The sequence below is a fragment of the Aythya ferina genome (assembly GCF_964211825.1).
Source record: "Aythya ferina genome assembly, chromosome: 11".
Taxonomy (NCBI): domain Eukaryota; kingdom Metazoa; phylum Chordata; class Aves; order Anseriformes; family Anatidae; genus Aythya; species Aythya ferina.
In genome coordinates, this window is record NC_140307.1 from 21,057,640 (window position 1) to 21,082,491 (window position 24,852).

Genomic DNA, 24,852 nt, shown 5'->3' on the forward strand with positions numbered 1-24,852 from the left:
GTCCAACATATTCATCTAACTGGATTTACCTATCAGTAGGACATGTACACTAATTTAACAGTTTTAGAGGTGTTTTTTTAAAATGTGGTTAATAAAAAAGGGCAAAAATAGAACCTCCTCTGTATGTCTTGTACCTACCTAAATCAGCAACTAATGAAAACAGATTGTATTTAAGGGATTTTAATATAAATTAAGTTAATGATGACATATTCCAAATAGTACTCTTAGAATCAGTCTGTAATAACAAGCTAACAGATGTTGGCATTTTTATTATTAATTATACATTTCATTATCATATGATTATTGTCAAACATCATTTGACAGCAAAAAATGTATAAATGATTCACATGTTTTATATTGTAAAGATGAGACTGTGTTTGAGTTTTTAATAAGCTGACTTTAATATGCTAAATACAAAATACTCCTTGTTTTAGCAGCCTGAAATAGAGAAAGCTTCCGGATAACATGAAAGACTGACTAATCTAATATAGGTTGAAGCTCTTAAAATGAAATAAAATGCAACAGCTGTCACATTTGAAGGCGAGGCATATATTTTAAGATTACCTAAATTAGCTACAGGAGATAAAAAATATCAATGTATATTTCTAACAAGCATCATTTGCCTCTGCCATTCATATGGTTATGATACAAATGTGCTAGGGAATAGTGATGCTAACAAGTAGCCATCCAATTAAGATAAAATTGGGGAACAATTTATGCAATATTTGCAGCATGAGTGCATTTTACTTAGAATTTACTTAAAATTCATAAAGTTTCATCTTTAGAATGAAACACTGGAGTTATCTTATTGATTTAAAATCATAGTACATGTATCCTTGGGATTGCAGTTTCAACAAAGCCTGCTGTAGGTACAGTAAGTATCTCTAAAAGAACATTTAGGGAGAAAGTATAAATCTCTCTAATGCATATCAGAGCAGACAAGTCAGAGCTCTCCAAATCAAATACTGGTACACTTATCTTTATAATCACCCAGGATCTTTTTTTTTTTTTTCTTTGCTTACTGTTTGTTAGATCAGTGTAATCTTTGTTCACTGAATAAATGTTAAGTACTACAAATGACAATTCTCTGTGGGCTATGCTAGTCTCAAGACATCATTTAAGCTAATACAATCAAACATCAGTCATGTCTGAGAGAAAGGTGAGTCCATTTCAGAGTCAGCTTGATATTTTTTTTAATGGAAAGTCTCATTTAGTAATTGTTAAACAAGTCATAAACATCCTTGCCAAACTCCATCACTTCAAAAGGCATAATTGGTAAATGAAAATGGATCCAAATTACACTCTTTGCTTCTGCAGGGCGTGAAGTGCTTGGACATAGTAATAATTCTGTCTTCCTGTGTCCCTCACGCACACTTACCATTTCAGAATGAAGTCTTTCCAATGATCTCTTTCTCCCCTTTGTTCAAGTTTCAGTTAGACCATCCTTCCCATTCTGTATTAGCACAGTTCACAAGAAGGCTATTTCAACTTAGTTTTCTAACATTTATCTGCTTAAAGTGCACATAATGTATGTCTGAAATACAGCCATTATCCAGAGCTCTGATTGTACCAGATTGCTCTTAGCTGACTCACGGAAAATTGTTTAACCCTAAAATGGGTTTTAGACACAGGAGTGTTTTTGAAACTTGAATGTATCTTATTGTTAGAATAAACTTAATTTCTTTTAATTAACCAAGGAGCACTGTCTCACTAAAACTAATGTTTTCTTAAGGACATGGCAACAACACCAGGGTAGTTCCTCACAGGTGGCCGCTGAAAAAAATAGAGCTGCAGAGGTTGCATCAGTTGGTCATCTGTGTCAACACCCTCTGCAATTATTACTGTGCAAGGAGGTTAAATATCAAGTTTCTGTTTCTCCTTGCTATGATTATGCTCTCTTCATTTCTCTTGTTTAGACAATGTAAAATGAACAGTCTTTTCCACATGGCATTTCTCATGCAGTAGCATGATACCAAACCGCCAGGATTCCAAGTGCCCTAGAGGCAACTTGATTTGTGGCACCCCTCTTCGTGATAGCTGTAGTAAATAAATAAATAAATAAATAAATCACTGTAGCAGGAGATTTGCTTAAGGCTGAGAATAAGGAGAAAAGGGTGATATTTACGCTGACATTTTCCAAGTTATGCCACTGCCTGAATGTTCTGCTTTTGTAGGATTACTCCTAGAGGATCTATTTAGGGTTGGTTCTGGTCTAGTCTTTTTATGTTTTATTTACCCTGTACATGTTTACTGTTTGCAAAATACACTAAGCATGGAATCTCCAAGGGTCATTTTCCATTGCTGCCCCCTGCTGTATTATCAGCAATCTGTTCTCCTGCATTTGTAGAAACTGGGCATGATTCAAAGGCATAAAGAGAAGTTTCTCAACAGTTTGCATGCACATTTTTCTTGAGTCATGTGGCCCTGTAATAGTATTCTAGGGAACTGTTGTTCAGACATCCCAGTCCATTTCTCATTATTAGGCTCTTGCTTATGTGACTTCTGTGTGGGTAACACTGTTCTTTCCTGGACATAAGTGTTTGACATATGATACTACCCCTTCAGTCTGCCTTACAGGCAGTATTGGCGGCGCAAGTCCAGTGACTTGATGTTTTGACCCAATTGCCCACAAGTAGTATTGAAATTCAGTGCTGAGTATATCAAGATCTACTTTCATGTCATTTGACTTTCTATCCTAAGAAGTACTGAGAACCTCTAACACAAGCAGTAACAAGGTTTCTTCTTGAATTAGGGAGCCTCAGCCCCACCAAGACCTGGCAGATTTCCAGTGCAACCTATAAACTGGCTAGAGCTAAGTAAACAAATTATACTGAAATTATAGCACACAAATTTAACCTCTCATTCTGTTTGTGATCTGTCAGTGAACAGTTTACAAATTGTTTTGCTTCATTCATAATTCAAAATCTTTTGGCAAAGCTTTTCAGCAAATAATGCTGTTTGTATGTGGTGAGTTTTTAGCAGATCACACAATCATAGTATCATAGAAGGGCTTGGGTTGGAAGGGGCCTTAAAAATCATCTAGTTCCACACCCCCTGCCATAGGCAGTGATGTCGCCACCAGACCAGGTTGTCTGGGGTCTCATCCAACCTGGTCTTGAACACCTCCAGGGATAGGGCATACACAACTTCTCTGGGCTATCTTTGGGATATTCAAGTCTTGTGATGTTAATAAATTCTGATGGAGACACAGGCTTCCACCCCTTTCTGTTGACTAGGTGACAATTGCTATTAGCATTAAACTTGTTCATATTCAGCATTCCACATAAGTTTCTGCCTGCCTTTTTGCAGAGTAATGAGAAATTTTTCTTAAGACATTATGAAGGCACAAGCATATATTGCAAAAGCAGCCACCAAAGGAAAATAAGCCCAACAAAGAGAATGACCATTGTGCAAAGACATAACTGCAAAATTGTGTGACAACCAAGAAGACAGACTTTTAGCCTAAAGGTTTTTCCTAGAGCCAGCTTTCAGCCTTTTGTGAATCATATTGGACTAAATCTTAGGAAAAAAAAGTGCTTGGCTGTTCAGTTTAATGCTTGGTATAGTAGAAAATAACATTTTCCCTCCCCAGTCTACAATCACATTCCTTACTACATAAATCTAAATCCTACTGACAAAAAAAACAGGACTGAAAATCCTACTGAAAAAGCTAGGACTGGCTAGGCAAGTATATCTTAGTGCAAATATTGTGTTTTCTAATGACAAATATGGCTACCCTGGAAAAGTCAGGGTGATGCCAGACACCAATCCCCAGCAAGCTTGGCAAATCCAGGACCAGGCTCCAACATCACCCCTCCTTTTCACTGCAGCTGTTGGATGAGCAGCTCTAAAGTGAGGACAAGTTCAGCTCTTGCCAGGCTGCTGCCTCATCTTCTCCTTTCTTTTATAGAAGCTACAAAAGCAGCCGTAATAGGGTACCAACTAAAAACACACAACTTGCTGTCTGATCTTGGCTGTACAACGCAGTAATTGTCTTCTCACTAGACATGTTTTATTGCAGGAATAATATTGATACTCAAAATGCACCCTTCCCAAATAGGTACAGGCCCCTTAAGTACTCCTGCTTTGCTACGGCATCCTTTATGTAAAGAGACTGTCATTGGTCAAAATGTTTACCTCAAGTTTTTCAATTTTACCACTGAATCAGGGAATAATATACTCTTTGCTCTGCTCTACCTGAATATCACTTAGACAACAAGCTGGATGAAGTACAGCTGGGAGTAGAAAACCATCTCAAAGCCTCTACATTTCTTAAAAGCTGCATTTAGATGTTATTTCAGCTTTGTTTCAAAGATAAACATGGTAAAACATTGTACAGACTTTGTGAGCCATCTATACAAGAGAAAAGCCTCTATACAAGAGAAATTCTACCTGAGCAAGCTAATTTATGTAGATATTTGTGGAAGGAAACAAAACACTTGAACATTGTTGAAGCAAAATCCTTTTTTTTATTTAAAAAAAAAAAGCCGATGGAAGCTAATGCAATTATTAAAAATGATTCACCAAATGTTTCAATATTTGCTCAGCTGTAAAGTTAGCAGAAAGATTGGTATAAACCTCAAGAAAAGCTTTAGAAATGTTTTAATGACACATAAACCAATACATTTTCAAATGATCACAATCCAGATGGTGCAATATGCTTTGGAACATGGTGGTAGTAGTTCATCACAAGACACTACCATCCATCCCAGCTTTGCACCATCTGCATTCATGAAACCCAACCAGACCTCTTATCCTGACTCACTAACCTGCTGCCAGGCATCCATGCTGACTGCAAATTGTATAAAAACACCAAATCCATTTACAAAGCCTTTTCTGCTTCCTCAAAAAATTCTGTGAATACCATAATGTCTACAATGAATTAACAGCAAAAGTCACACTTGTCTAAGATAGTTTGGAGTTCCAGGTTACTGGTAAGCCTGATTAAACCTTGCATTAAGTCCGTAGCAATCCCAGGTCCAGTTCTTGCTCCAGATACATTAATTAAATGGTTTCATACATTTCCCTCTCTCTCACACATACACATGCAACTGGAAGCATCAGTTGATTGCTCTTTGGAGATCTGGGGACTGTACATTTGCTTGTGCTGATATACATTTGAGAGCTGAAGGACAGAGACTAAATGAACTGATTAGGTTTCTCGATGTGCCTTGGAAATGGACTTTGACCTGATTTCACTTCTCTCTGCTAGGGATTATTTTACTTACCCTGTTAATCAATCGTGAACAACCAGTAAACAACCAGTACTCCTATAACAAAATGCCCTTATTCACTCTAGAGGTAGATTTACAGAAAAAAAAAAATAATAAAATAAATCCAACCACAACACAGTTTTAAAGAGAAAAGGAATGCTTCACTAATGATGACAAAAATACTATTTAAATGAGAATTGTAAGAAGTTTATATTATCCGCAAGCAAGACTTAAAATTGGAAACTAAATTCATGGACTGAGTATTTCTTTAAAATTAATAGAGTCATTCTGCAGTGTTAACATTTTTTCCTTCTGTGCTGTTGCAACCACTCTCCCACTCCTTTATCTGACTGATATGGTAATAACAGGTCCTAGGGCCATATGTTCAAATACATTAGAATTCATGATGACTTTGTTCTAGTTTCTTAGTTCTTATTAAGGCTGACAATCTTCAGGGAAAATGAGCTTTTCTAGCACAACCTCCTTAATGTTGTAAAAGATTAACATATACAAATGGGGTGTTTGACTGCACAAGTGTTTGTGTATCGACTGTAGGCCCGGTCCTGTCTGCACGTGCTCCTGGGCATATTGGAAACAGGCGCCTTGCCTTCAAAGGGAATCTCGTGGCAATGAAATTTACTGGTATGAGCAAGAATTTCCAGGATAAGGTCCTAGACATGTAGATATGAGTGAAAACAAAACTTTGGCTTGAGATAACAGGTTTAGAGTCATAAGCAAGCTGTCACATGCATTATGAAAGCACGAGCTCCTAACCTGGGTCTGACCCTGCGTGGCTGCAGACAAACAAACGTGCGGGCAGCCTGGGTGAGCCTGTCCCATGCTTCACGTTAGGGCACGCTGCTGAAGTACGACTTAAAGGGGTGCTTTTGTGGAGTGAGGGTGAAGTTATTGCAAATCTTAGCAGTACCTGCATGATGACTGGAGGAGGTCGACAGTGTTTTCAGGGTACCTAGAATGTGCAGACATGCAGTTTCAGAGGGAATTAAACTATTCAGAAAGTCAGATCATGTTAGAAAATAGTTTGGCCAAAAAAAGTAGAACCAGAAAAGTATAAATGTTATTCATTGACATCTTCTAGGTGAAATATTTTGACTTTTTGTTCCAAAATATTTTTGACTTTTTGTTCCAGTTGCATTTTGAAACTGACAGATCTATTTGGGGAGCATGGTGGTGTTAAAAAGCAGGTAAATAGCCCTCTTATAGAATAGATTTCTTTGTCTCAGGTCAAAAATGTTTTGTGTTAGCTGCGACTGGCATTTAAATATATTTTTTCCAAGCTAGAGACGGGCAGAATGCCCGATGCCCAGCCTAACCCCGAGCAGTCTGGCCCCCCTCCCCCGGCTAGCCACCCCTATATATTGTTTAGCATGACGTCAGATGGTATGGAATACCCCTTTGGCTAGTTTGGGTCACCTGTCCTGGGTCTGTCCCCTCCCAGCTCTTACTGCACCCCCAGCCTGCCTGTTGGCAGGACAGAGCGAAAGGCTGAGATGTCCTTGGCTTGGTATAAGCACTGCTCTGCAACAATTAAAACATCGGGGTGTTATCAGCTTTCTTCTCATCCTAAGCCAAAACACAGCATTCCACCAGCTACTAGGAAGAAAATTAATTCTGTTCTAACTGAAACCAGGACACACATCCTGGTAGAAGTATAAAACCAAACAATTGTTTCCAAATATGAATACTATTGGGAAAAGCAGCATTGTTGCTTCAGCTCTCAAGCAAGGATTTAGTTGTTGAATTGGGTTATTTGAAAAGTACCCACCATTCAGTTTTATTAAAAGGTCTTTCCAATTAACAAAACAACTGTGTTGTTTAGGATTACAAAAAACAACCAGTCTTCCTCGGAGCTTGTGTCTAGCCATAAATCTGCCATTAGACATGCAAAGATTTTCACTTCTCCTCACATAAGGTGTTCCTGGCTAGCCTTCAGGATACAGGGTCCCATTTTATGCAGTTCAACTACTTTAGTCTGTGACCTTTAAGATTAACTGTTTGGGGATTTTCTTCTCACACAGTTTTTATCCTTTATCCAATTCGTGGAATTGTTTTAGAGCAACTGGGCTTGTGAAATGTGCTTTGTAGAGATTGAAAAAAGACGTAAGTGCTAAGGAAGGCTTCTTATTTATACAGCAAGGCTGTGTATTACATTTGCATAATATGATATCAGAAGAAATAAATGGCACCAGAAATAAGTGTATGGAGGGAAGTGCTAATGAGCTGTGCAGAACAGGGAAAGAGAGTATTTTTTTCACAGAGGTTATGGATTTACAATTTGAGAGAAAGGAAAGTCGAGAATTTTCTTTAATGAAAACCTGAACAAAGGAATATTGGAACAGGATTTTTTTCCCCAAAAATTTATTAAGATGTTTACAGATCTAATTCTGAATATTAAGAAAACATGCATACTAAGTTGTACAGCCAGAAAATGTGTCATTCAGATGCACAGTGGAGCACGGTATTGCAGAGGCAGTTTAACGTGCTAACTAGCTGTGCTCCCCTCCTATTATGTAAAATGGTGAAAGTACCCAAAAAAGTCTAAGATGCAGGTACATATGTAAATGATCAATCATGAGAAAAAGATATCACTGAGAAGGATTAGACAATGTAAAACAAAGGGAACATAAAACAGATGAAAAAAGGGAGCTTGAGAGGACCTGCTCTGGCAGTCTCTGGGAGACAGTGGTTAAAGTGCAACATTAGCTCAGGTTCAGCTCCTTCATATGTGTTTTTTAGACCTAGTCTATCACTGTGCTGTGTACAGACATTTGAGAAAATGACCAAGTTTATGGATCTGTTTGTTTTTTTTTTTCTTTCTGTTTGGAAAAGGATTTTCCATAGTGCCAAATACGTTTCAATTACTGCTCCCACTAAACTCATTGGGAGTTTTCTCATGGACTTCCATGGGAGAAGAACTAGCTCCTATGCATTAGGAGCTGCCATCCTTCTCCTCCAGAAAGAATAACCAGTGTTCCCTAAAGACTTGAAGACCCGGTGACTGATGCTGCAGCAATACAGTGAAGGGTTGAGCAGGGACAGAAAAGACTACACAGTTTATAGTTATATAGTTTATAGTAAACACTCCTCTAAGATGTCCTTTGTATTAGAAGTGTTCTATATGCAAATGTAGAAGACAAAAAAACTTGAGTGGATGTTAAAACACAAACTCATTGAGTCTGGCTGCTAGTTTTGCTGCTCAGAAAAAAGCTAGAAAACATTTCTTAAAAAACTACTACAACCAGAACACTGATTCACTGCAAGGTATTTCCTGGACAAACACATTCACTGAAGAAACAAAACAAAACCAAGCCAAAGCCCAAACCAACTAGCTGTCCTTCCAATTTATGGCCCTTTTACAATACCTTGTATTACTGATGGGACATGGCTTCGTGATTCTGTTTTTCTATATTTCACTTTTTAACATTACACAGAGAGGAATGCGTATAGTGCCCAGACAGTCACTGCACCTAGTGGATAATTTTATATCCCGCTCACATGCTTGAGTATATATGGTCCCATAGTGAGTACATCCAATAGACTTTTTTTCTTCAATGGGGCTATAAATACAACTAAAAGCAAAGTACTGCACATAAGGACCTATCTATTGCTTTACTGAGGAATGAAAGATGCCATGGATTTTGTTTGTGTAGATTCATTCTCTCTTACAGCATACTGAATAAATTCATATCTTTGTCTGTTCTTGGAGAGAGGAATTTCTCCGTGGCCAGTGTGGTGCAAAAAGAAATCCTCAAAGCATCAATTAGAACTGCCTACCTATAGTACATTTTGACCTGCTATGGCTATGGTCTGGGATGCAATTAAGATGATTTTAGTAAGATTTGGTTTCTTCTGGTGACATTTTAGAAAGAAGTTTTCTAATATTTTTATTTCTAATAGTTTTTTGACGCGCTGGGTGGATGAGGGAAAGGCTGTGGATGTGGTCTACCTTGACTTCAGCAAGGCTTTTGATACCGTCTCACACAGCATTCTCCTCAAGAAACTGGCTGCTCTTGGCTTGGACTGGCGCACGCTTTGTTGGGTTAGAAACTGGCTGGATAGCCGGGCCCAAAGAGTCGTGGTAAATGGAGTCAAGTCCAGTTGGAGGCCAGTCACTAGTGGCGTCCCCCAGGGCTCGGTGCTGGGGCCGGTCCTCTTTAATATCTTCATCGATGATCTGGATGAGGGCATCGAGTGCACCCTCAGTAAGTTTGCAGATGATACCAAGTTAGGTGTGTGTGTCGATCTGCTTGAGGGTAGGAAAGCTCTGCAGGAGGATCTGGATAGGCTGCACCGATGGGCTGAGGTCAACTGCATGAAGTTCAACAAGGCCAAGTGCCGGGTCCTGCACCTGGGGCGCAATAACCCCAAGCAGAGCTATAGGCTGGGAGAGGAATGGTTGGAGAGCTGCCAGGCAGAGAAGGACCTGGGAGTGATGGTGGATAGTCAGCTGAATATGAGCCAGCAGTGTGCTCAGGTGGCCAAGAAGGCCAATGGCATCCTGGCTTGTATCAGAAACAGTGTGACCAGCAGGGCTAGGGAGGTGATCGTCCCCCTGTACTCAGCTCGGGGGGGCCACACCTCGAGTACTGTGTTCAGTTTTGGGCCCCTCGCTACAAGAAGGACATCGAGGTGCTCGAGCGGGTGCAGAGAAGGGTGACGAAGCTGGTGAGGGGCCTGGAGAACAAGTCCTATGAGGAGCGGCTGAGGGAGCTGGGCTTGTTCAGCCTGGAGAAGAGGAGGCTCAGGGGCGACCTTATCGCTCTCTATAGGTACCTCAAAGGAGGCTGTAGCGAGGTGGGGGTTGGTTTGTTCTCCCACATGCCTGGTGACAGGACGAGGGGGAATGGGCTTAAGTTGAGCCAGGGGAGTTTTAGGTTAGATGTTAGGAAGAACTTCTTTATTGAAAGGGTTGTGAGGCATTGGAACAGGCTGCCCAGGGAAGTGGTGGAGTCACCATCCCTGGAAGTCTTCAAAAGACGTTTAGATGTAGAGCTTAGGGCTATGGTTTAGTGGGGACTGCTAGCGTTAGGTCAGAGGTTGGACTCGATGATCTTGAGGTCTCTTCCAACCTAGAAATTCTGTGTGTGATTCTGTGTGATATGCATTAAGCCTGATGGTGAACTATTTTGGAACTTTCCAGCTTCATGCTTACAGTTGTCACTGTCATTGCTAACACGGGCATAACGGCCATTTCGTATATTTTGGAGTGTTGCTAAGGTCAAGAAAGATCTAGACAAACCTCTGAGAAAGGCAATAAATTACTATTTTGTTCAAAACAGTCTGTCAAGTTATAGTCTTAGAACTGAAGAAAAATTCTGAAAACAGACACCCCTTCCCCCTCCCTCACCCCCCCCCCCCCCTTTGAAACTGGTACTTTTTTCCTAAAAAGCCCTGAAGGTTGGCCAACACTGAAGCCTTACGCCTACTATAGCAATACTGTGGAGTCTTCTGAAAGAAGCAAGGAACAAATGCTCTGGCCCACTTTCATCTCCATGACTTGTTTTTACAAAAAGTCAGGCAGCCTAGTTACATCATATTTTAGCAGTTCAACTTGGGTTTGGAAAAGTGCCTGACATATAAAGAATCTGGAAGTCTTCTCTTATCTAAAAACTAGTCTGTGAACACTTCAAACCCACAGAAGAGTACTTTATATGTCAGGTGGTCCCAGTGAACTCACCAGGGACAGCTGTGAAGAAGTGCTACCTAGTTGCATGAAATTTCACTATCTTGTCCTAAACTGGGAGTGCCCACTACCATGGAGGAAGTTGCACAGCTATGCTGGCACAGCATTGCGGTGGAACCATAGAAGACCTTTACTGTAAAACACACCTGTGTGCCAACCCAGTGCTACAGGTCTGGCAGGCCTGGGGCTCCCTGTGCCACCCTCGCTGGACACTGCAGACATGGCCTTGGGCAGACACTGACTGCCTCTTGCTCTGTACTACTTCATCCATGGGAGAACCAAGTGTATCCCTGACCCATACATCACGAAGCAGGCCTGTCCCTTTCTACATCCTTTTCATTTATGTCAGGGTTGTTTTGCATTTTTGCTGTTTGCTGTGTAAGTCGCAGCTAAAAGTTTCAGTCCTGAGCAAGAAGTAAAAGCAGGTTTTGCTTTTGGTTTCCTAAGCCATATTTCACAATATTTGTTATCTACTTTTTCAAGCACTGGTGTTTTGGCAATCAAAAAGTCTCAAAAACTCAACAAAACTCTTACAGCAATCTGGGTTTAGCCAGAAAGCTTTGTCAACTCTGGCTCAGCAGAGTTAGTTATCCTGGTTAATTGGATCGATGGCGACAACTGTAATTACTAGAGATGAGATTGCCTGTACTGTAATTACATTTCAATCTTCAATGTGAGCTGGACTGTAGAATACATACTGCAGATTCTCCCAATTACAAACAGGTTACGGAGAGCATAGTACTTCTGTGCTAATCATGTTTGTTATTATATAGAATAAAAAAACATGCCACCAGCTAAAAGAACTGTTAATCTGAAGCGGTTTTGCTGATTCAAAGGAATTAATCCACAAAGCTTTACCGCTACATGGTTTTTCAAGATAACCACACTATAAAAACACTAAAGGTTTTTTTAACCTAAATAGTTACTAGATATTCAGCACATTACAACTGTCAGCTCTTGCTCTGATATTCATTTGCAGAATGTTAATAAAATACCAGCATTTATAAGAAAAAACCTATCCTTTCAAAACCATAGTAATAACTAATTTTTTTAAGTCCAATGTAAGATGGAAGCATACACTATGCCTGTAAGAGCTTCTTCAAAGAACAAGGACAAAGAATGAGGAAACTACATGGATTTGTCCTTTGATTTAAGCTTACAACACATCAGTGATGAATACAACTTAAAGGAAAAGGAGTGTGTTTCAAGGTAAAAGGATGCTGAAACTTTTATTTTCAAAACTACCAAAACTAGTAAAGACAGTATTTTATTCTGCTTCACTGAATACTCAGCCTTCTGTGGTCATGGACACTTGTGCTGGCTTTTCTTGAGGGCTCCAAAGAGGGAGGATTATGTATTTCTCTAATTAGGTTTAAAAATGTTATTCCTGATTTGAATGCACACCAATATAAATATATTAACTTCTTTTGTTTCCCAGCAAGGTCACTACCTTGGTTTTATGCTGCTCATACACTAATTTTGCTTATTTTTCAGTGCTTATTTATAAATATCAATGATTCATATTTGGGGAAGAGGGGAAAAAATCTTTTTCTCTTCTTTTTGTTCTTCTTCTTCTTCTCCTTTTTTTTTTTATTTTTTAAAAAGTTCTAAGGTTCAACTATGTCTGATATATTAGAGACCACATAGGTTTAATGAAATCCATTTATGATTTTATGAGTAAAATCTGTCCCTGAGCACCACTTAAACTCACAGATGCCATCACAACAGAACTGAAGTGGTATGTTAGCAGGGAAAAGGTCTTGCTCCTGCTCTTTTCAGAGGGGTGACTGAGTTTCTAGTATTTAAATCCACAGTTTTGCATTCATGCAGCCATCACATTCTCCTCTGCAAGTGCCAAGTGATGGCACTGCAGAGAAAGCAAGCGCCATCTGTCTCCACTGCATGTGCTATCCATGCCATACTTTGCAGTGGGAAGAAAGAGGGGCCCTACAGGAGGCTGCTACTCTTGCCACTCCCTCTGCAACTCCTCTCTGGGCCCACATGGTAAGGAGCAGTGGCTGGGGCAGAGCAGGCGAGGCATTGACTCAGCAAGCTGCAGCGCAGAGGTAGACCCATACCAACAGACGGGCAGGCACATGCTAACTCCCCATTACAGCAACTGAGCATCACGAACTGATTTCCCACACCACCATGTATCCTCAGGACCATGTATCCTCAGGACCACTAGCCTCCTGGGGCTAGTGGTAAACCTGGGGGAAATAATCTATTTTTTTGTTTCACAAGTAAGAATTTTCCCAGAAACTGCATTCCAAAGACTAGCAAATGGGAAAGGGAGAAGCGAGAAAAAAGTTTTCTAGTTCAGTTCAAACCTAGTCTGAACCTCCTTGAAACATCACTCAAATATTAGTATAGTACCAATCCTAAACACAGCTTTACTTTTTCAAATAGATATTAAAAGTAAATGTTTGATTATCAAATTCTGGATAAAAATGTTTTCTAATTATAACCGTTTTCTTTCACTCATTTTTTCTTTGTATATCTTGCAATTACTTTTATTTAACAGTTTGAATCTAAATATACAGCACTGTGGAAGATTCTTGAATTAAAATGGCATTATCTTATCAGGCAGTATTACTGAGCTTTGTATAATACGTGCTATTGGGGATATTCAATTTATTTCAGCTACTGTTTAAGCTATGATTTCCCCAATGTTACAAATAGGCTAGCTCCTTATTGTCTATTTTGAAAAGTTCGGTTTTGTATTTCAAAATGAGCCTATGAAATTCTGATTAAAATAAAATGCTCAAGCATACATTCAACCTTAAGCATGTGATTCCCTTGAAACAAATGGCTCCACTTACATATTCAAAGGTAAGCTTGTGCTTACTGCTTTGCTGAGTTGGGGCCTCAGACAATTCCAGAGACTCTAATATCACATTTGCAAACCAGATGGTACTGCCTTAGTTTAGTAACAATGGAGCAAAGTGTCCTTCGTTTATACTTTAATCTTAGAAAATGAGATCAAGACATTTCCAGCAACTAGTTGATTGATACTATGTGAAAGCTGAACAACCTTGTTAATTAGGCAGTCCTGCTGGAGTGTCTGAAGTGCACTGCAACCTATAATTAAAATATAACATTACAATGATCTGCAGAGGCAACCTGCTCTATCCCCCTTCCAGCAGCTGCCATGTGATGCAGCTACAGAGGTTAGCAGCTTACGGTTTTATAAAAGGATTAGAAAAAAAAAAGACTGGAAAACCAAAGACAAAAAACTGGCCTTCTCCAGCTAAAGATCTGAGTATTCAGCAACTACTTTCTGTTTTATTTGTTTGCATTCCCAGCTCCCAAAAACAAACAACAAAAGCAATTTGCGGACCCCAGAAGGCTCACTCCCGAAGAAGAGCCTTTCTGGCACAGCAAGGCAGAGAGCGACAAGGAAAGTTTCTCGGCTACACTGGCTCAAGGCAATGAATATTCAAGAGCGCTTACCTTAACGAGGGGACAAAATCTGCGGGGAAATTGAATGGCGGGCAGCAGAGGGAAGAGGGTCAAGTTCAAGCAATGACACACCGTAGAGGTTGGTTTTGTTGAGACTGTCCTGGAATTGCTTCGTTAGGGCTGCAGTGAGAACCGCAAGAGGAAACTTAGCGCACAACTTCTTTATATACGTTTTCCTCAGCTACTTAGTAACTAGCTTGGTTTGCAGATTACATTCCATATTTTCAACTCAGCAAGCTTAGAACAAAGCTCACAGATGGATGCGCTATTTTGATGCAATTAACTGAATATTTAGACATATTCTTATTACAGTTTCGGACTCTGTATAGAAATGTTTAGTTTAATATATCATTGAGACAATTGATGTTTCTGTAGTTTTAATTACTCCCAAAATTCGTAACCACTTTCTGAGCTCTGGAGGCTGGATATTTGGCTTGGATATTTGTTTTGTCTTTATCTAAAGACACTTTGTGCAACCGAAAATATCCTTTCTGGAGATGGCAAAATGTGATGCAAAAAACAACAACAACAACAAAAACATTTAAAGTCAAAACTCTGAATACTATATAAACCAGAAGGTGTTAAGACAGCTGAGACTTCATATAATAAAAAATGGGTTGATAAATTTAGTCCAGAGTATCTTTCCCAATAAACAATACCAGTGTCCCTGTAGGTAATATTGTTTCTAGTTCATTGCACATCAACATTCACAAGACAGTTTATTTCAAAAACTGAAAAAGAAAAACTATACAAGCCTGTTAAAACCTTATTATTTATTTAAAAACAGTAAGGAATGTGTCTTAAGTTATAAGAAATTACCGTATTTTATTGGTTCTGAGCTCTGGGAGGAAATGTGTATGCAATTATAGTATGTCTTCTGCATCCATCTGCTAAGTTTATGGTAAGAATAAATCGTGGTTAATCATGTACAGTTTTGTATTTGCTCATAACCACAACAGTGATGTGTATGCACAGAGCATCCTGCTGTTTGTTATTGGATTTTTCCTAATTCATATAGTATTTCATGTTTTGCTACTGACGACACAAAGCTCTCAGTCTCGTGTGTTAAATACAATCACATCATTAAAGTGACCAAAGTTCCCAAACCTTGCTGATTATCATAATATACATATGGATCAATGTATTTGTTTGCAATTTTTTTTTTTTTTTTTTTTTGAGGGGTGGGATGGGTTTTTCATAAATGGTAATGAATGTTAGCTGTGTCTCCTGGTAGAATAGCAATGTGTGCCTGAAATAGAAGAGAATATTCTTATTTACAACTTGACTCTTGTGGTATTTCCTCTGAATTTTCAGTTGTAGATTTTAGAATTAACCTTGTATTGAAGGAGGAAAATTCTCTTAGGCACTGTCTGTTTTAAGGCTGACTCACCTTTGTGGTTATTTTTTTTATCTCCATGTCCTTGTTTTTCTAGTATCTTTGATAGTTCTAGTCTGAATGGTTGAAAAGTCTCTCATTTTAAAAATCAAAACTAAAATGCAGAATTAAAATTCTCTGCTCATAATATTATTAGATTAAACTTTGCCTTTGCAGTTCTAAAGCAAAGCAGATGCAGTATTCTTTGAATCCAGACCACAAAAAGAGCCAAGCCATCCACCAGGTGAGAGCTCCTTGCTCTTGGATAAGCAGTGGGAAGGACATGCCAACCTTTCTGTGGTCTGTAAGATGGTGAGTCCTAGTTTTAATTATTCATTACTTGGATATGTTCTGGGAGATTAATACTCACAACTATAACTTGTCACAAAGCTGTCTAGATCAAATGTATCGCTACCACAATGATCTTTTACTAAATCAAAAAAGACTTGTGCTATGTCATATGCTTATGGAATCTAAGATCTGACATGATGCACATTTTGATTTTCTTGCTTGGAGTGCTCATACAGGATAACAGTATTTGGGGCTCTGGGCCTAAACTCATGGGAGGAGGGGGAGACATCACATCTCACGCTCCCTTTCAGAGGTGCTTGCCTGTGCCTGTACAAACCACTTCACTGTACAGAAATACCAGATGCTGAAAAAAGGCAGAAAATACTGACTTTGCATTTCACAGAATCACAGAATCACAGAATTTCTAGGTTGGAAGAGACCTCAAGATCATCGAGTCCAACCTCTGACCTAACACTAACAAGTCCTCCACTAAACCATATCACTAAGCTCTACATCTAAACGTCTTTTAAAGACCTCCACGGATGGTGACTCAACCACTTCCCTGTGCAGCCCATTCCAATGCCTAACAACCCTCTCAGTAAAGAAGTTTTTCGTAATATCCAACCTAAAACTCCCCTGGTACAACTTTAGCCCATCCTCCTTGTCCTGTCACCAGGCTCGTGGGAGAATGGACCAACCCCCACCTCGCTACAGCCTCCTTTAAGGTACCTGTAGAGAGCGATAATTGTACAATTTTTAAGGATATATTTAGATTAAGAATTAATATTCCAATTGGTTGATTTGCAGGGAGTTCTGCATGGTATTTAGATGCTAATTACTGCACAATTAGAGGGCTAAGGTCAGACAGATCTTCCAGTAATGGAGCACAGAAATATACAGTGTAAAAATACCAAAATTATCCACAAATACAGATCTGAGAAGGTTTTTAAAAAGATTACCACACATGGGTTTCTGCAGTTCAGAGGCCAAACCTTGCTCTTGTTAATTGTACTTAAGTCAAAGGAAACAAGATGTGATGGTTCCAACTGAGGAGTGGGGCAGTACAGGTTCCCAGCCTCCTTATGCTGCCAGCCAGCATGCACATGTTTGGAGTTTTGGCACTTAGACTCACTCTTTCACTCACTCTCTTCTCCGGCCAAACACCACACGTGACCATTCAACGTTTTTCTCTAACTGCCACACAGTGGTTCTGCATGTTTCTTACTCAAACATCCAAGGAGAGATTACTGTGCAAAACAGAGTTAATACTGTGTCTACCATTTCTTACATCTTCCCCTGTAATCTGTGTGGAGCAGAAAGATTTCAAGGTTAAGGAATGCTGACATCAGAAGGCAGAACAATCATAGAGCATTGAGAGGTGGGTGCACAGAGAGGGCATAATCTGTTTTATTACCACCATATCTTATTATCAGAACCTTTCCAAATGCCAACTATTGCAAATACCCTGATTTCTATTTTTCACTGTAAGTTGCAAAGAGGTAACTTGAGTTCTTTTCTGGTTGAAACATTTAAAATCTGTCCTGTTTTAGGAACAGGTTTTGTTTCCTTCCCAGGAATAGGCTACCCCAAAGATGCTACTTTTGCATTTGAAGCTGCTGAAACTATATCTAAATGGGAATACTGATGAAAGGACGTAGAAAGAAATACCTGCTGCTGTCATTAGCCAGGGAAACTGTGCCTGTGTGGAAAATACCTGCTGAGGCCTGGAGGAAGGAAGAGAATCCCATGCCCAGCACTGAGGGTGCGAGCGGCAGCCCTGGCCAGGGGTCCCATGCTGCTGCTGCCCCTGCTTTGTTGGCACCTCTGGGAGAGGAATTAAGGTCTGGGAAATCTTCCTTGAGCCTGAGTGATGAACAGTCTGTGTCCTAAGTAACAGGATTGGCTTCACTTCTCAAATGAATAGTGTCCTACTATATTCAGCTGTGACCAGAGTAACATTCATCAGCAACTGCAGAACACCTTCTTTGTCCTTGTAAGGAAGGAAGTAATCAGGCTGAGTGCAACTTTTCCCTACTAACTAAGGCCATGTACAACTTGGGAAACTGAAGGAAAGTTACACCAAACTTTGTTTCCCAATATTCCCCTCTGCAGGGCTGGGACTGGCTGTGCTCAGGCCAGCTCTGGTCTGGAGGCTTCATACCACTGCTAGCACAATGCTGAGGCACTGCTGCCAGCCAGAGAATAAAGCTCATTTCTCTGGGCTCAGGCTCTGCTTAGACCTTTTAGAATGGAGCTGGGGTGCAGCTAGCCAGTGTGAGGGTGCCCATGGCACATCCCCAGCCTCACAGTTTCTTGTGGAGGAGCCCAAGGAGTTTCATGCAATAGCCCAGAACTGCCTGGTCTTGGCCCACCAGTTGTGCCTGTTTCTGCTTCCCCAGAACCCACTGCTATCTAACTTCTGGGGAGAGGCAGAACTGAAAATCCTCCTAAGTTTCAATGCTTGCCATGAACAAATGTTTTGCTAAAATCATAGAAATTGTAGAATGGTTTGGGTTGGAAGGGGCCTTTAAATATCATCTAAGTCCAACGCCCCTGCCATGGGCAGGGACATCTGTCACTAAATCAGGTTGCCCAAGGCCCCATCCAACCTGACCTTGAACACTTCAAAGGAAGAGGCATCCTCAACTTCTCTGCAGTGCTTATACTAGCTATGCTTTGTATTTCTAACTGAAATATTTTTCCCCCTTGATCTTCCATAGTATGGCTGCTCTGTGGCAGTCAGGAGTATGATGAGCTCAGGGCATAAGAGTCCTTTTAAAATCAACACTTATCCACCGAAACTGGGGCTGCTAGGATTTATATTGGGCACAGGAGCCATTTTAATGAATAGCCCTTGACAAACCTGATCTACAGATTAAAATAACGTTGTGGCATTTATAGAACGTATAAATTTAAAGCTGAACTGCACTAGCCATAAAATCTCGGGTGCTTTTGTTACAATTGTGACTAGCAGCAAAACAATATAGCAGCTAAGCATTACAATTAATAACCTCTAACTGTAACATGTTCAAAAAATCAGGGTCCCTTTCAGAGTGCATTACCAGGTGTCATGTCACATCAGGTTTTCTTCAGGCAATAGCTCAGACCTGACATAAACAGATGCAAAAGACAAAGCTCAGAACACTTAGTAATACAGATTCAAATAGACACCATGTGGTCTTATTATTCAGGTTTAACTATTGTTCTCTACTGTTTGTTTATCACAGGGCTTTCACTTTCCTTTAGCCACATCCACAAAAAACATGGTCACTAAGCAATCTAGTCTGTAAGTGGGGGTATACTACATATGTTTATTCTATTTCAAATCAGGACTCACGCTGTGCTCATATACTCTGGTAGTTAGCCATCAAGAAACCAGCTGCAACTCCTTAACTTCTAGGAAAAGCTGCTCGGCCCTTGGCCTGCAAGCAGATGCACCAGGCAGCTGCCTGGGCTGGTGCAGCTCGGTACCAAGGGGCCCTGCGCCAGGAGGGCTGCCGGGAAGCACTTCTCCGTGCCTCCCTGTGCAAAGGCAGTCTCTGTAGCTCCTGATGGAGGAAACGTGGGTGCCACAGTGCTATAAGAAATGTGACAGTCAACACTACAAATATGTAGTTCATGAGATAGATTTTTACACATGTTCCTTTTTTTGTGAAAGGCTTTCTCCAGGCAGGCAAACCAGAATATTTTGCAGTACCAGTTCTCTCTGTAGTGCATGCAAAGCTCCTCAATTCATTACCAATAAAGAATATTGCTGGGTCAGTAATTCCCATTCTGGTTTGAACCAATTCACACTGGAAAACCCAACACTTGAAAAATGCAAGGAGTCAGCTGAGGGAGCAGACCTGTGATGTGAGATCCCAGCCAGGGAGAGGCTTTAGTTCCCATTGCCTGCTCCGCTATTAGAGACCAGCAATCATTTTGCATGCACTCTGGTCTATGCCAGGTTTCTGGAATTAATGATAAAGTTAGGTGCTGCTGAAAATAAAAATCCCCAGAAGAAATTCTCAGAAAAGCATGCAAATTGAATGCAGTTAATTGTGACTGTTACGATGATTGTATTTAATTTGCAGCATCTTTTGATTGTACATGGCAAGAGATAGCATTGGCGCCACACTAATAGGAAATAGCTAGTCAGAGAATACAACAGCCTGCCATTTCAGCTTGAGTAATTAAGTATCCTGCTCACCTTGCTCACTTGAGGAGTAACCACTGGCACTTATGCAAAAGTCACCCACCTTTCCTAACCCTCCTCAGCGGGATGCATAGATCACCATCCCCATTTTGCAATTAGGGAACCTGAAGACCAGGTTTAAACATTGCTGAAGTAGCAGAGATAACAATAATTACTGTCATGGTCTTACACAATTTTCATCCAAGCCCAAGTAGTGAGAGTTCTATAGTGAAGCTTCTGCCCCACAAAAATCGACAGCTAAACTCCCTCCTTACCCCTGTTCCTATTCACTGAACCATAATAATGACAAGGAGGGAGCTCTTTGCATGTTTAAAGAAGCAGAACTGAATGCTATAGACTCCTTATAATTAGTTTCACAGCAGCTGACTGTAAAAACACGTAATTTTGGTTCAAATAATATGTACTCTTTAAAACCTCTAAAATACCCTTCCTTCTGTTTTCTTACTCTGAAACCATAAAAACTAGCATGGTGAGGCTGAAAAGTGTTCAGCGCAGAAAGGTAGAATTCTGCGCGCTGGATGAACATATTGTGAGCCTGAAAGCTGTATAATCAATTAGCATCCTACTGGAAACCTGACAGCCTGTCGTGACCCATCAGGAGGTATTCTGTGCTCTCGATATCTGTGGGTATTGGGGACCATTTACACAGATACCAGGTAAGCTCTTACAAAGCAGAATATGATAAGGTCAGCTCTTTGTTTTATTTCTAAGTGGTTTTCCAAGATGTTTTTCTCTCTAGTGGAATGAACATGGCAGTGGAGCTAAAAATGGCAACACTGTATTTCAGGTAAGTGGGTTGAAAAGTCATTCTCTCTGGGAAATGAACTCATGACCTTTTCAATGAAAGGTAAAGCTCAAACAGTAAAAGTTTGCATCTAAGATGCACTAAATAGATCATTGACTAATAGCTCAAGAGGGCAATAACAACAGAGCCTGCCTAACAGCTCATGCTAATGCAAACATAATGTGCCATGTAAAAAGAGATTAATCAAGTTTTCCTACTGGAAAACTGACAGCCTGTCGTGACCCATTAGGAGGTTTTCTGTCCTCTCAATATCTGTGGCTACAGGAACCATTTATGAGCTGACAAATTTGGATGACTGGTAATACTACACTAGGACAAAAATGAAGTCTGAGATGGGTGTTACATTTCTGGTCCTTTCCAGCATTCTGCTTACAGACTTTCCCCTTCATTCATATTCATTAATGTATGTACACCGTGGGCATGCATACATGTACCTTGTGTTAATTGCAACATGGTGCATTTACTGTGCAGTTCAAGTAGAAGTCTTCACTAGTTCCTGGAGCTTTTCCTTTTATGATCAGAGGCTCATAAGCTGTTTTCAGCAAAGAAGTGCCTTTAACACTGGTAAGTACATTCAAACCATATCTGATTCCCTTCACAAAAACAGAGAAAACAACCCAGTTCAGATTATAATTTAATGTCAGTGATGAATAACTACGATTTAATGACAATATCAGCATTCTTTGATGAGGGCAACCTCAAGCCACTGGCTCATCTCTTCCATAAATTGGAATCCACTCTGATTAGACTGCATTTTGCATTCTGCCGTGCATTACTCAGTTAATGCAGCACTTATACTAGCTACCCTTAATGAGGCAGTAGGCATGTCTTTGTTTTTAAGCAAAAGTTTATCTATGTGTCTGTGGCTGATTTCGTAAGTGAGACAGCAGATCCTCAGACCCTGTTTCCTTTCATCTGAATGCTTGAATGTACTGTGCATTGCTTCCTAAAACTCAGACTGCCACATGCAAAGTGCTGTGCAAAAAAAAAAAAAAAAAAAAGGCTTTCATAGAGTGATACTTTTAGATGTTTCAGCTCTTCTCTGGTGTGATTATGAAGACAGTGTTTTACCTCCTTCCTGTGTGTATCATATTGTGATTACTTTCTTGGGGAGTTGCTGGATGAAGTAGTTAAGGAAACACTAAAAAAATCAGCAATAGTTTCACATAGCTATGTTCTAAAGTAAAGTATGTTTCAGTGATTTAGAGGCTTTTGAGCTAATTGATTTAATGGCCTTATATAGCTCCAGTCCATCAAAAAATACTGGGAGACTAATTCATAACCCCCCTGCCCCTGGCTACTACTACAGCTATTTATCCTAGTGCAATGCCAGTGTCAAAGGCTACCAGACCAGAATGAGAGCCTTACACATTTATTTAAGTGAAATTACAAGGTATAGTGTTACAATGAGCTGGGATCTGTAAGTCGATGGAGGCTGGACCATCCAGCCTTAAGGCCTTATAACAACCCTTTTTTATCCCAGAGACTCCACAAATCATGTATATTTTGATTAAAACCAACATCACTCAGTTGATAAAAAATATTGGTAAACTAGATGCGCTATCATAGTATATTTATCTTTATTTTTCCTGACACAAACTGGTCTTAATGGAACAAACCACGCAATAAATCACTTAGGGTACGGCCATGTCCAACAGTAGTGTTATGGCAGCTTAGGGCATGTATTCAGCAGTGGAAAAGGTCCATGACTGGGTTTAGAGCCCCTTTTGGGTTTACTTTATATCCGTATAGCTTGACAAATGCAAATGCTTCATGCATTATAGGCACACTTTTCACTCCTTCTCAGGAATATTCTATTTTATGAATGACAATTTCAAAATATTTTGAAGTTATACTTCATTTTTGGACATGATGTTTGAAAGCAGATGACATCCTCTACTGTCAGTTAAAACTGATTTCTGGAAAATCCCCCTTTATGACATGCATTCTTTAATTCTCAGTTTCTAGCATGATAGTTGGTGTGGTTTATTCTAAGTGGTAAGATGTTAAGCTTGCTATGATTATATTATTAACATGGGTATAGCACAAAAATAGCGATGAAAAGTCACTAAATGTTGCTATAAAAAGTTTGATAAGTTGCAGTATTCCAAAGTATTTTTGCCATAAAATATTTTTATAAGCTGAGATTCAAACCCATTAGTTGAGAATTTGTTATCAGCAGCAAGATCTCAGATAAAACCAAATATTTACCTCCCTATATACATAAAAGAAAGCTGCACAAGTACAGTCTGAAGCATGGTACAACTGTAAGAGTTTCATCTACAGCAGCACTATTAATAAAGTCAGCCACGTCTGATGGATTTGAAACACCCTCCCATACCTTCTGTATTTACTACACCTAATGATCATTACAACAGAGTGAGTTGTACCAGTGTGCCATAAGCTGTCACTGAGTATCATGTACTTCTAAATTTAAATCTTGGACATGAGACAATAAAGAATTATAATTCTTAATTCATGAGATTTCTTAACTGTTTCCAGTTATCTAAAACTGCATCACAACAGTCAGACACCATGAGAATTGTAGAATAAAGACTAACATCTCTTTACCAAGCCAAAACTAAGGTCTCAGCTGCTGGTAGTAAACAGGAACTACCTACGCTCAGATGCCAAGCCTGCTCCCTTCACATTGTCCTGGACTTGCAGAAGGACTCATCAGTCTCACCTTGCCTTCCACCTTTACCTTCACTAAGCCCAAGAGAAACCATTCTCCAACACGCCCTTAGTTGGGTGAAGAAAATCCTGTTCACCTCTACTGACACCATGGACTCAACCCTGTGGTGTATTCCTTCAAGGCACATATACCTCACTCTTCATATTCTGCTCACACAGCTGCCAGCTAGCTGTGCAAAGCCCTGGAACATGTGCAGATAATGCAGGCATTCAAGACAACGTATGCAGTGGTGGTTGTTCATACCAGTTCCTTCTGTACTTTTTGACAGTTCATTTACTGACCCATTTGTGCAGACTCCTGCTACTTTAGGGAATGTCAGAGGGCGTACAGTTGAGGGCAGTCTGTACCTCAGCTGAATTAAATCACAGAAAACAGAAAAATTTGGGCTAGGAAGGACCTCTGCAGATCATCTAGTTCTTGCTTATTCAAAGGAAGTCTAACTTCAAAATTGGATCATACTTCTCCAGGATTTGTCCTGCATATTGTAAAAACCCCCAAGCATGGAGGTCCTAGAGCTTCTCTGGGCAGCCTGTTCCCTGCTGCGGTGCTCTCACTGTGAAAAGTTATTTCCTTACCTCCAGCTAATATTTCTCTTACTGCAACTTGTGTTGATAGCTTCTTGTCCTTTTGCTGTGAGCTCCTACAAATCTGTCTCCATCTTTTTTGTAACCCCCTTCTTTAGACAGTGAAAGACTGATTATATCCCCCTGAGCCTTCTCTTCTCCAGGTTAAACAAACCTACCTCCCCCATACTACTCCAGCCCAACCACCTCAATAGCCTTCCACTGGGCTCCTGCATCCCCAAACTAACTGCAATATTGCAGACGGTCTCAGAAATGCCAAGTAGAAGGGAAAGCTCAGTTCCCTCACCCTGATGTCCCTCCAGCCAGCTGTCCTGGTCTTAGCAAGGTGAGGGCATCACAGGGCAAACCTAAGCCTGCATTAACAACATTGTTGGACAGTTGACATTGATAAAGTGCTGTTTATGAGAAAAACAAGATTTTTTTTATTATCATAATATGTTTCACCCATTATTCTCTTACCTTACCATTTTCCCTGTAAACTCACATTACTTGACATCTTGGCAGGCCTGTTTTGTGGGCAGTTCTTTC

General features: G+C 40.0%; 1 protein-coding gene across 11 annotated transcripts in view; it reads right to left on the minus strand.

The window, feature by feature from the left end:
* SEMA6D (semaphorin 6D) overlaps positions 1–24,852 on the minus strand; it is a 245,777-nt gene that overhangs the window by 62,302 nt on the left and 158,623 nt on the right. For all 11 annotated transcript variants that reach the window (XM_084531975.1, XM_084531974.1, XM_084531972.1 and 8 more), the window contains one exon: positions 14,371–14,499. The gene's annotated coding sequence lies outside the window, so the exon portion shown is untranslated. The remainder of the gene's footprint in view (positions 1–14,370; positions 14,500–24,852) is intronic.